The sequence below is a fragment of the Gossypium arboreum genome, chromosome 9 (genome assembly GCF_025698485.1).
Source record: "Gossypium arboreum isolate Shixiya-1 chromosome 9, ASM2569848v2, whole genome shotgun sequence".
In the NCBI taxonomy this organism is placed as follows: Eukaryota; Viridiplantae; Streptophyta; class Magnoliopsida; order Malvales; family Malvaceae; genus Gossypium; species Gossypium arboreum.
Window position 1 is genome coordinate 2,276,410 of NC_069078.1, and position 13,985 is coordinate 2,290,394.

General features: G+C 35.1%; 1 long non-coding RNA gene across 1 annotated transcript in view; it reads right to left on the reverse strand.

Annotated features, from left to right (window-relative positions):
- LOC128280819 (uncharacterized) overlaps window positions 1–13,985 on the reverse strand; it is a 72,854-nt gene that overhangs the window by 707 nt on the left and 58,162 nt on the right. The gene's annotated exons all lie outside the window — the stretch shown is intronic.

The following is a 13,985-nucleotide window of genomic DNA, read 5'->3' on the forward strand; positions in this document are numbered from 1 at the left end:
ATGCAGTAAATAACAACAGTCAAACATGCATTTAGGTCAATTTAACCCTAGGGGTATTTCGGTAATTTATCTCCTAGGGGTAAAACTATAAATTTTCCACTTTTAAAGGTATTTCAGTAATTTATCTATTTTAGGGTTTTTCATGCATATTCCTACCTTTCACGTACTAACAGAATCACTACCGAGGGTTCTTACCGAATTGGGCCCGTTGGCCCATCATTCCAATTTTGACCCATTAAGCCCAAAAATATCGAGGGCACAAAAATCATGCACTTTGTAGTCCAAATTTTGCAGCTTACCAAAAACATTAATTGATTTACCTCACGAGCATTCGCACACTCGCAAATCTACAAAATATTGGTTTTTGGCATTTCGGCTTTTCGACTTTTACCGATCCAGACTAAGAAAGAGGGTGTTAGTTACACACCTATTTGCGACGATATGCTGATGAGATCCACACACGAACCGCCTACAATTGGATTACTAACACGTTAATCTAACTATTCAAATACAAACTACGTATTAACCCCTTACAATATTCGGCCAACCACACCTATAGATCATAGTAAGCTTATAAGAAAATAATAAGCAACTCATTAACAAATTTTTTGTCAATGTTTACCACATAATCATAATTTCACTGCAAGCTGTCTTCCTAAGCAATAGTCACTAAATCATTTATAACTGGAGCTACAAAACTCCAAATCAAGTGCCGTTAATTTTCCCTGAAAATAGACTCATATATCTTCTATCCATAAAATTTTTAGAATTTTTGGTATGGCCAATCAATACCAGATTTTTCTTAAAGTTTCCCATGTTTCACTGTTTGACTAATCTGACCACCCTTCATTACGAATCAAATTTCTTATTGTACAGAATTCAAAATATGTTCTTGTTTATTTCATTAGAAACTAGACTTAATAAGCTTTAATTACATAATTTATTCAGCTTCTAATTCATCTCCCACAATTTATGGTGATTTTCCAAAGTCACGTTACTGCTGCTGTCCCAAGCAGATTTATTACCAAATCACTCTTTCACACATACCTTGCATGCATGTTATTTAAACATGTATATCACCAATCAATCATCACATATCTATGATTTTACTTAAGAATAATCTCCATTTCATCATTTTAAAGCACAACATGTTAGCTGATTTTTCCCTTTAACATCTAAGGCACATGCATGCTCATTTGTTTGGCTCAACTTCACCTATCTTCCATTTTTTTCATCAAAAGAACATGAAACAACAACCATTTCCTTCATTTTAATTCATGAATAAATGCTCACAACACAGCTAAAAATCAAAATATACTTCAAGAGTTAAGGTAGAATCAAGAAGAGCTCATGAACCTCAAAATAGAAGCAAGGTACTAAGAACTTACCTTCAATTTTCCTCCTCCTAATGACCGAATACTCAAGAGCTTTCTCCTCTCCTTTCTCTTCTCTAACTTTCAGCTATGATGAACAAAGATGGACAAAACTTTGTTCTTTTCACCCTTTTTTCTTTTAATAAAACTTCATATTTCATCCATTTAATTCTTTAATACAAAAGACATGAAATTCTTATCATGAAACATTTACCTAACCTATTATCATGAAACATTTACCTAACCCATTATCATGGAACATTTACCTAACCTATTATCAATTTGTATCAATTTGTACCATAAATTATGGATATCAAGTGCACATTTTGTCTACAACAACATGATGGCTGGCCACTTCATGTAAAATGAGAGGTTTGTCATGCAAATCCTCCTATTTTGCACTCCTATTTATTTTGCCACTTCAATTTAGCCTATAGCATTTTCAAACATTTTCACATAGGTCCTATTTCATAATTTCACTCCCTTTTTCTTATGGAACAAAAATTAACTAAAATTACCGGGTTCTATCTTAAGCTTGGGCCTTCTAGAGGCCCACTAACATAATTAAACCTATGCCAACATTCACAGGATTCCCGAAAATTGGGGCGTTACATTTGGGCCTTTTATAACCTCTCAAAACGACGTCGTTTTGGGGGCTGCCTTTTAACCCCAAAACGACGTCGTTTTGGCCTATACCCATGGTCAACCTGCGACCCAACCCGCTCCAACTTCAGGATCCGCGTGTTTTCATTGGAGAGGCTATTTGCGCATTTAGCCCCTCTGCTTTTTTATTACTTTGCAATTAAGTTTCAATTTAGTTTCAATTTGGCCCATAATTTTTCGCGCTTTTCAATTTAGTCCCCGCTGATACGCTGCGTTTTGATGGAAGGAATAATTTCTGTTTTGGTCCTTCCAGGTTACGCGTGTATTGTATTTTGGTCCTTTTCCCTTTATTTCTTTTTAAATTTGCCCCAAAACTTCATTTTTGTTTCAAATCTAGTCCTTTTTTGATTTAATTTAGTTTATACATTACTTTTACCATTTTTATTATTTTTAATATTATTTATTATTATATTTACCATTATCGTTATTATTATTATTAGTATATTTTTACTATTATTAGAATTATTTTTAGTTTCAATTAATACTTATATATTTATATATTTTATGTATATATTTATAGTTATTTTTCAATGTTATTATTATTCCTAATAAATATATGTATACATATTTAAATACTATATTATACACATATTTTAATACCACGTTATATACATATTATTATTAATATATCTGTTTTTTACCCTTATTATATTTGTTATTAATATTAGTATATGTTTTATTACATATGTATATATCTTTTAATACATATATGTATATATTTATGTAATATTATTAATAATTGGTTTTAACATTATTATCATTTCTAATATATATGTGTTTCAGATATGCTTTTATATATATTATGTATATATCGTTAGTATTATTAGTTATATATTTTTATCCTATTTCATGTACATATTTTTATTATCCTTATTATCATTATTAACATTAGCATGTGTTTTATTATATGTATATATCTTTAATGAATATATGTATATATTTATGTAATATTATTAATAGTTGTGTTTTTAACATTATTATTTCTAATATGTATATACTATGTAAATATTTTAATATTACATTATGTATACACTTTTTATATATTACGCATACATATCTTTTAATATTGTATTTTTATTATTATGTATATATTTTTAATACTACGTATATATTTTTTATTTCTATTATTACGATATATTTTAATACATATATGTATATATTTATATATCGTTATTATTAGTTTTTTATATTATTATTGTTTTCAATAAATATTGTATATATTTTAATCTAGTATTATATGTTACATATATATGTTCCTTACTATTTCATATTTACATTATTAACATTATTATCATGTTTAATACCATATGTATTATTATCATTTTATACTATTATTATTTACATTATTATTATTATTATTATTATTATTATTATTATTATTATCGTTTTCGTTATCATTGTCATTTTATTTTGCCATGTTTTATTTATTTTTATTTATTTATTTATTTACTTATGTATTCGATCATTTTATTTTCCTCATGCATTTGTTTATATTTACATATTACTAACCTTGCTATTATTTCATCTTTTATAATTGCTTATATTATTGTTTTTGACATCTGTCGCACCTATTATTATGTTATTATACATATTAATACCATAATTTGCTTTTATGTTTTACTATAAATCCCGTTATATTTTTTACTCAATACATTAAAATAATTCTTTCATAAAAGTAATATTTCAGATTTGGTAATTCGAGACAATCGTGCCCTAACTTACTGGGTTTCGATTTTTCTCCTTTAACCTAAATAACGGAATATTCTTTTAAATCACAACACAAGTTTTGAAATAATTGCTTACTCTCGAAGATGCAAGGTGTTGTGTTCTAACTTACTGAATACAACATCTTGTTACCTCGAGATAAGAGCTTTTGCAAATAAATGCAATTTTCGGTATTAAGAAATTCGATAAAACGTGCCCTAACTTACTGGGTTTCGACTTTTCTCATTTACCCTAAATAACCGAACATCCTTTTAAAAAATTAGAATACATTAATTTTAAATAAAAGCAAGCTCATTCTCAAAAGTTCGAGATGTCGTGTCCTAATTTACTGGATGTGACATTTTATTACTTGGAGATGAGAAGGTCTTTAACACTCGAGTGTTTTTACAAAAAAATGGATCGTATTTTAAAGTCTTTCAAGTTTTCAATTTTCAACACTAAGACACTAATTAATCAACTAGGTACCAATTTTTGGGCGTTATGAGGGTGCTAATCCTTCATCGTATGTAATCGACTCCCGAACCTGTCTTTCTAAATTTCGCAGACCAAAATTGTTGTTTAAATAAATCAAATCATTTATTAAAAACAACCACTTTTACAAGGTGGCCCGATCACACCTCATCAAAAAGGATTAGTGGTGACTCCCATTCTGTCATTTTCGTTTCCAAAGTCAATTCCCGTTTTTCCAAAAAATGGTTTCGACAACTAAAATTATAAAAGGTTATTCAAATATTTGGTTCACCAAAAAAACCATACCCGTAACGCCCCAATTTTCGGGAATTTTGTGAATGTTGGCAAAATTTCATGCTTTGATTTTGTCATTTCTGAGTGAAATTATGAAATAGGACCTATGTGAAAATGTTTGAAAATGCTATAGGCTAAATTGAAATGGCCAAATAAATAGGAGTGCAAAATAGGAGGATTTGCATGACAAACCTCCCATTTTACATGAAGTGGCTAGCCATCATGTTGTTGTAGACAATATGAGCACTTGATATCCATAATTCATGGTACAAATTGATAATGTGTTAGGTAAATGTTCCATGATAATGGATTAGGTAAATATTCAATGATAATGGGTTAGGTAAATGTTCCATTATAATAATGATAATGGATTAGGTAAATATTCCATGATAATGGGTTAGGTAAATGTTCCATGATAATGGTTTAGGTAAATGTTCCATGATGGGCATTTCATGTCTTTTGTATTAAAGAATTAAATGGATGAAATATAAAATTTTATTAAAAGAAAAAGGGGTGAAAAGAACAAAGTTTTGTCCATCTTTGTTCATCATAGCCTAAAGTTAGAGAAGAGAAAGGAGAGGAGAAAGCTCTTGAATGTTCGGTCACTTGGGGAAGAAAATTGAAGGTAAGTTCATGGTAGTTTGCTTCTATCTTGATGTTCATGAGTTCTTCTTGATTCTACCTTAACTCTTGAAGTATATTTTGATTTTTAGTTGTATTATGAGCATTTAGTCATTAATTAAAATGAAGGAAATGGTTGTTGTTTCATGTTCTTTTGATGAAAAATGGAAAATAGGTGAAGTTGAGCCAAACAAATGAGCATGCATGTGCCTTAGATGTTAAAGGGAAAAATCAGCTAACATGTTGTGCTTTAAAATGATGAAATGGAGATTATACTTAAGTAAAATCATAGATATGTGATGATTGATTGGTGATATACATGTTTAAATAACATGCATGCAAGGTATGTGTGAAAGAGTGATTTGGTAATAAATTTGCTTGGGACAGCAGCAGTAACGTGACTTTGGAAAATCACCATAAATTGTGGGAGAAGAATTAGAAGCTGAATAAATTATGCAATTAAAGCTTAATGAGTCTAGTTTCAAATGGAATAAACTAGAACATATTTTGAATTCTGCAGAATGAGAAATTTGATTCGTAATGAAAAGTGGTCAGATTAGTCAAACAGTAAAACATGCGAAACTTTGAGAAAAATCTGGTATTGATTGGCCAAACCAAAAATTCTGAAAATTTTATGGATAGAAGATATATGAGTCTATTTTCAAGGAAAATTAACGGCACTTGATTTGGAGTTTCGAAGCTCCAGTTATAAATGATTTAGTGACTGTTACTCAGGAAGACAGCTTGCAGTGAAATTATGATTATGTGGTAAACATTGACAAAAATTTGTTAATGAGTTGCTTATTGATTTCTTATAAGCTTACTATGATCTGTAGGTGTGGTTGGCCGAATATTGTAAGGGGTTAATATGTAGTTTGTATTTGAATAGTTAGATTAACGTGTTAGTAATCCAATTGTAGGCGGTTCGTGTGTGGATCTCGTCAACATATCGTCGCAAAGCAGTGTGTAACTAACACCCTCTTTCTTAGTGCGGATCGGCAAAAGTAGAAAAGCGAAATGCCAAAACCGTATTTTGTAGATTTGCGAGTGTGCGAATGCTCGTGAGGTAAATCGATTAATGTTTTTGGTAAACTGCAAAATTTGGACTGCAAAGTGCATGATTTCTGTGCCCTCGATATTTTTGGGCTTAATGGGCCAAATTGGAATGATGGGCCAACGGCCCAATTCGGTAAGAACCCTCAGATGCGTGATTCGTTAGTACGTGAAAAGTAGGAATATGTATGAAAAACCCTAAATAGATAAATTCTGAAATACCTTTAAAAGTGAAAAATTTACGCTTTACCCTAGTAGATAAATTACCGAAATACCCCCAGGTTAAATTGACCTAAATGCATGTCGATTGTTGTTATTTATTGCATGCCATGTTGTTATTATCGATGCATGGGATGGGATATTGACGAGGAAGTCTTGAAAGTGGTTTGTCCACGTCTTTGGAGGCTTTGCCTCAATTTCTTTGATAAGCGAGTGACAAGGGCAAGAATGTGGAGTGTTGGGTGGGTGGGTTGAGCTATTCCCACATGGAGTGTATGGCTGGTACGGGTGGAGTGTAGTGGTTGGTGGGTTGAGTAGTCTCCCAAATGGGCTTGCATATGTTTCTTGATGTTGCATGTATTTTGAAATGGGCCTATGGGCCATCTTGTTATCTGAATAAGGGACTAAGGCCCGCTTTATTGTAATCTGAAAAGGGCTCGCCCAGTACCACTGTTACCCAAATGGGCTTGCATATGTTTCTTGATGTTGCATGTATTTTGAAATGGGCTTATGGGTCATCTTGTTATCTGAATAAGGGCTAAGGCCCGTTTATTGTAATCTGAAAATAGCTCGGCCCAAGACCATCTTTATTACTGAATGGGCTTAGGCCCAATAGGCTTGAGTGACTTGGGCTTTGAATGGGTTTCCTTACACACTGAGTTTCCCAAACTCACCCTTTTATTTTCATCCACGCAGAAATCCCCAACCATAGTGGGCTTGGAGTCGTGAGAGAATTTGAGTGGCCACCCGTTCTGAAAGTTTGATTTTCTTTTGGTGAACTGGACATCCTTTTATTTACGTTTGAATTTTTTGGGCTTTTAAATGTAATAAGGCCACTTAATTATTTTTGATGGTTTTAATATGTATTACTAAGATAGGTAATACTTATTTTAACTGTTGAAATTGGATAGCTTTAGGGCGCGTTTTCAAAAACAACAGTTGATTTCAAAATAACACGACAACAAGCAAAGCTTCCGCAATGAAAGTATTTTCCAAAATTAATCACTTTTTCTAAAAATGACTTAATCAAATCGGTTTCCTAGAAATATCCATGACGTTAAGGTGTGGCAATGGCGGTATGCATGTCTAGGATTGGATCCGAAGGAGCTTGGTACTTAGCGATCCGATGGACTCACCACCTCTTTTCCGGTTTCCTACCTGGTGCACAGCTTCCATTCACTTTAATACTTAATGAATTAATCTTTTGAACACCAAGTACGATTTTATGGACTTAGAATGAAATTTTTTTTTTACGTTTTTGATGTGGCATGCCAGATCCGGCCATAACTTTTAGGCCGGGTTTGGGGTGCTACATTTAGTGGTATCAGAGCTTAGGTTGCAACAAATCGGCTGTGGAATGGGTTTACAAAAATAAAGATTTTTGAAAACGAAAATTTTATAAAGAATGCAAAAAAAACTCGATTTTAAAAATTTAGATCTTTAGAAGGTGGCATTCCGAATCTCCGGCTCAAGTCTGTAAGTATTACTATGAACTCTTCTAGATATTTTTCTGACTTATCTGTCTGTACTAAAATCCTACTAGGATACTCTAGATAGGATGATACTGAAACCATAGGAAATTCTGATAAGAGACTGAAACTGTAGCTAGACTTCAATTCTGCGAAAACAAACTCTGAACTACTGTTTGATTCATAAAACATATGTAATAAACACTGGAATATTGAATTAATACATAAAAATTCGTAATCAAGATAATACGATATGAGTACAAGAGCCGTTCGTGGAAGAGGCCGTGGACGGAGCCGAGGAAGTGCTTGAGCGAGATCTTCATCTTCGAGACATATGTCGGCAGTGGATGCACCAATACCACTGGCAACAGAGGTAGAGTCTCATGGCCGCGGTGCCGAGGATGATGCCCTGTCACAAGCAATGCTTCGTGTTCTGGAAAGGGTTGCCTGAGCAAGTTCAGGCAACAAAATTCAGGGATCTATGTTTGAATGACTTCGGGACTAACAGAGCGGAGATCTTTAGGGGCGTGCCTGATATAGCCCCGAATGTGGCAGAATATTGGTTGGAGGCCACAGAACGGATTATGGACAACTTGGACTACTCTGAGGAGATTGTGAGTGGGGTATCTGTACTAAGTTATTTGAGTCACTCGGTTAGGGTAGACAAACTGTATAGGGATGTACCCTTAGAAACTCAAGGTAGGATTTTCCCTGGAGATCTGATGGAGTTACCGTTCGGAGAGTTTGATCTCATTTTGGGAATGGACTGGCTTGTTAAGCATAAAGCGACTCTGGATTGTGCTGCTAAATGAATGGTGTTAAGGACCACAAAGGATGAGGAGGTTATGGTGATAGGTGAGCGAAGGGATTATTTGTCCAATGTGGTGTCGGCTTTAAAAGCCGAAAAGTGGATTCGAAAATGTTGTGAGGCCTATTTGGCATTTGTAAGTCAGTCAGAAGAGGAAGGATTGTCAGTGGATAAGGTTAGGACTGTAAAGGAGTTCCAAGATATTTTTCCGGAGGAGCTTCCAATATTGCCTCCGAACCGAGAAGTTGAGTTTGGAAAAGATTTGTTGCCTGGAACGGCGTCCGTGTCCATCGCACCGTATAGGATGGCACCGAAGGAGTTAGTAGAGTTAAAGGCTCAAATTCAAGAGTTGTTGGATAGGGGCTTCATTAGGCCAAACGTGTCTCCATGGGGAGCACCGGTGCTATTCGTGAAAAAGAAGGATGGTACGATGCAGATGTGCATTGATTATCGCCAGTTGAACAAACTGACGATTAAGAATAAGTATCCACTGCCAAGGATTGATGATCTGTTCGACCAGCTTAGAGGAGCTTTTGTATTTTCCAAGATCGACCTTCGATCTGGATATCATTAGTTAAGGGTCAAGGAGGCAGATATCCATAAGACAGCATTCAGGACTCGGTATAGTCATTACGAGTTTCTAGTTATGCCATTTGGACTAACGAACGCTCCTGTAGCATTTATGCATCTGATGAATCGTGTGTTCCAATTTGGATCAGTTCGTAGTCGTCTTTATTGACAATATCCTAGTATATTCTGAAACTGAAGCGAAACATGATGAGCATCTCCGTATAGTACTGCGAGTGTTAAGAGAGAAAGAACTCTTCGCGAAGTTCAGCAAGTGTGAATTTTGGTTGAGAGAGGTAACCTTTTTAAGACATGTGGTCTCTACCGAAGGGATTAAGGTGGACCCTCGAAAGATTGAAGCAATTTTGGAGTGGAAGCCACCTAGGACGGTGTCGAAAATTTGAAGTTTCCTAGGGTTGGCAGGATACTACAGAAGGTTTGTGGAAGGTTTTTCTGTGATGGTAGCACCTTTGACAAAACTCATAAGGAAAAGAGTACCGTTTGTATAGACTAAGAAGCAGCAGGAAGATTTTGAGAAGTTGAAGAAAGTTCTGAATGAAGCACCTGTGTTAATTCAGCCGGAGTCTGGGAAGGATTTTACTGTGTACAGTGATGCATCACACGTGGGTTTGGGCTGTGTGTTAATGCAGGAGGGTAAGGTGGTTGCATATGCATCATGACAGCTTAAACCTCACGAAGGAACTATCTTACTCATGATTTGGAGTTGGCGGCGTGATATTTGCACTTAAGATTTAGAGACATTACTTATGCGGGAGAGGTGTATTATATACACAGACCACAAGGGTCTTAAGTATTTGTTGACTCAGAAGGAGCTGAACCTTAGGCAAAGGAGATAGATTAAGTTGCTTAAGGATTATGACTATTCGATCGAGTATCACCAGGCAAGGCTAATGTGGTAGCTGATGCTCTAAGTCGTAGAACTGTATCTGATCTGAGATCAATGTTTGCTCGTCTGAGTCTGTATGATGATAGAAGTTTGTTGGCTGAGTTGCAAGTGAGGCCAATCTTGGTGGATCAGATTAAGGAAAAGCAGTTGAACGATGAGTCTTTGGTCACTCATTTTCAACAAGTTAAGGAATGGGAAACTTCCGAGTTTCGGTTAGATGGCGAAGGAGTTCTGTGTTTCCGAGGAAGAATTTGTGTTCTGAAGGACTCTGATTTGAGGCAGACAATATTGAAGGAAGCTCATGGAGGACTATGTACCATGCATCTTGGAGGGAATAAGTTGTATCACGACTTACGAGAATTGTACTGGTGACCTGGACTTAAATGAGAAGTAACGGAGTTTGTAGGGAAATGTCTGACATGCCAGCAATTGAAAGCTGAGCATCAATTACCTTCTGGACTATTATAGCCAGTGAAGATACCACTTTGGAAGTGGGAGAGGCTAACGATGGACTTTGTGAGTGGGCTGCCCTTGACACCATCGAAGAAAGACTCGGTGTGGGTGATTGTGGATAGGTTGACCAAATCAGCCCATTTCATACCTGTACATACTAACTTTTAGCTTCAAAAGTTAGCCAAGCTGTATGTGCAGAGATTGTACGACTTCATGGAGTCCCAGTTTCGATTGTCTCTAACCGGGATCCCAGATTTACATTTCGGTTTTGGCAAAAGTTGCATGAGGCGTTGGGGACACGATTGAACTTAAGTATGGCTTTCCATCCCCAAACTGATGGTCGATCGAGAGGGTTATTGATTCGGAGGACATGTTGAGGGATGCGTGATTGACTTTCGAGGTAGTTGGGAGGATTACTTGCCGTTGGCAGAATTTGCGTACAATAACAGTTACCAGGTGAGTATTCGAATGGCACCGTATGAAGCACTGTATAGACGAAGGTGTCGTACACCTAGTTGTTGGACTGAACTAGGAGAGCGACAAATTCTTAGACTAGAGTTGGTAGCTGATACTGAGGATAAGGTTAGAATAATTAGGGACCAGTTAAAAGAAGCATCTGATAGGCAAAAGTCATATGCAGATTTGAAGCGTAAGGAGATTGAGTACTCAGTAGGTGATATGGTCTTCTTAAAGATTTCTCCTTGGAAGAAGATATTAAGGTTCGGTAAGAAGGGCAAGTTGAGTCCGCGGTTCATTGGGCCTTATCGGGTTTTGAAGCGAGTAGGCCCAGTGGCTTATCAGTTGGAATTGCCTCCAGAGTTAGACAGGATTCACGATGTTTTTCATGTCTCCATGTTAAGGCGTTATCATTCTGACCCTGCTCATGTCCTGCCAGTTGCAGAAATTAAAGTAAGGACTGATTTTACCTTTGAGGAAGAACCCATACAAATTTTAGATCGAGAGGTTAAAGTTCTAAGAAGGAAGTCGGTTCTGTTGGTAAAAGTAGTGTGGCGTAATCATGGAAGGGAAGAAGCTACTTGGGAATTAGAAGAGACTATGCATCAACAATACCCTCAACTAATTGGATCAGGTAAATTTCGAGGCCGAAATTTCTTTAAGGGGGGTAGAGTTGTAACGCCCCAATTTTCGGGAATTTTGTGAATGTTGGCAAAATTTCATGCTTTGATTTTGTCATTTCTGAGTGAAATTATGAAATAGGACCTATGTGAAAATGTTTGAAAATGCTATAGGCTAAATTGAAATGGCCAAATAAATAGGAGTGCAAAATAGGAGGATTTGCATGACAAACCTCCCATTTTACATGAAGTGGCTAGCCATCATGTTGTTGTAGACAATATGAGCACTTGATATCCATAATTCATGGTACAAATTGATAATGTGTTAGGTAAATGTTCCATGATAATGGATTAGGTAAATATTCAATGATAATGGGTTAGGTAAATGTTCCATGATAATCATGATAATGGATTAGGTAAATATTCCATGATAATGGGTTAGGTAAATGTTCCATGATAATGGTTTAGGTAAATGTTCCATGATGGGCATTTCATGTCTTTTGTATTAAAGAATTAAATGGATGAAATATGAAATTTTATTAAAAAAAAAAGGGGTGAAAAGAACAAAGTTTTGTCCATCTTTGTTCATCATAGCCTAAAGTTAGAGAAGAGAAAGGAGAGGAGAAAGCTCTTGAATGTTCGGTCACTTGGGGAAGAAAATTGAAGGTAAGTTCATGGTAGTTTGCTTCTATCTTGATGTTCATGAGTTCTTCTTAATTCTACCTTAACTCTTGAAGTATATTTTAATTTTTAGTTGTATTGTGAGCATTTAGTCATTAATTAAAATGAAGGAAATGGTTGTTGTTTCATGTTCTTTTGATGAAAAATGGAAGATAGGTGAAGTTGAGCCAAACAAATGAGCATGCATGTGCCTTAGATGTTAAAGGGAAAAATCAGCTAACATGTTGTGCTTTAAAATGATGAAATGGAGATTATACTTAAGTAAAATCATAGATATGTGATGATTGATTGGTGATATACATGTTTAAATAACATGCATGCAAGGTATGTGTGAAAGAGTGATTTGGTAATAAATCTGCTTGGGACAGCAGCAGTAACGTGACTTTGGAAAATCACCATAAATTGTGGGAGAAGAATTAGAAGCTGAATAAATTATGCAATTAAAGCTTAATGAGTCTAGTTTCAAATGGAATAAACTAGAACATATTTTGAATTCTGTAGAATGAGAAATTTGATTCGTAATGAAAAGTGGTCAGATTAGTCAAACAGTGAAACATGTGAAACTTTGAGAAAAATCTAGTATTGATTGGCCAAACCAAAAATTCTGAAAATTTTATGGATAGAAGATATATGAGTCTATTTTCAAGGAAAATTAACGGCACTTGATTTGGAGTTTCTTAGCTCCAGTTATAAATGATTTAGTGACTGTTACTCAGGAAGACAACTTGCAGTGAAATTATGATTATGTGGTAAACATTGACAAAAATTTGTTAATGAGTTGCTTATTGATTTCTTATAAGCTTACTATGATATGTAGGTGTGGTTGGCCGATTATTGTAAGGGGTTAATATGTAGTTTGTATTTGAATAGTTAGATTAACATGTTAGTAATCCAATTGTAGGCGGTTCGTGTGTGGATCTCGTCAACATATCGTCGCAAAGCAGTGTGTAACTAACACCCTCTTTCTTAGTCTGGATTGGCAAAAGTCGAAAAGCCGAAATGCCGAAAACCGGTATTTTGTAGATTTGAGTGTGTGCGAATGCTCGTGAGGTAAATCGATTAATGTTTTTGGTAAACTGCAAAATTTGGACTGCAAAGTGCATGATTTACGTGCCTCGATATTTTTGGGCTTAGTGGGCCAAAATTGGAATGATGGGCCAACTGCCCAATTCGGTAAGAACCCTCGGTACGTGATTCTGTTAGTACGTGAAAAGTAGGAATATGTATGAAAAACCCTAAATAGATAAACTATTGAAATACCTTTAAAAGTGAAAAATTTACAGTTTTACCCCTAGTAGATAAATTACTGAAATACCCCTGGGTTAAATTGACCTAAATGCATGTCCGATTGTTGTTATTTCTTGCATGCCATGTTGTTATTATCGATGCATGGGATGGGATATTGACGAGCAAGTATTGAAAGTGGTTTGTCCACGTCTTGGAGGCTTTGCCTCAATTTATCGTTAACTAAGCGGCAAATTTAACAAGAATCAGAATTACTTAATTTTCAATTGGTGTCGGAAATGGTGATTTGAGATCACTAAATTCGACAAATAAGATTGAACAAGATAGTAATTTAATATTTATGAGTCAAGTAAGAATTTAGAAGAATTTGTGAAATGGTGA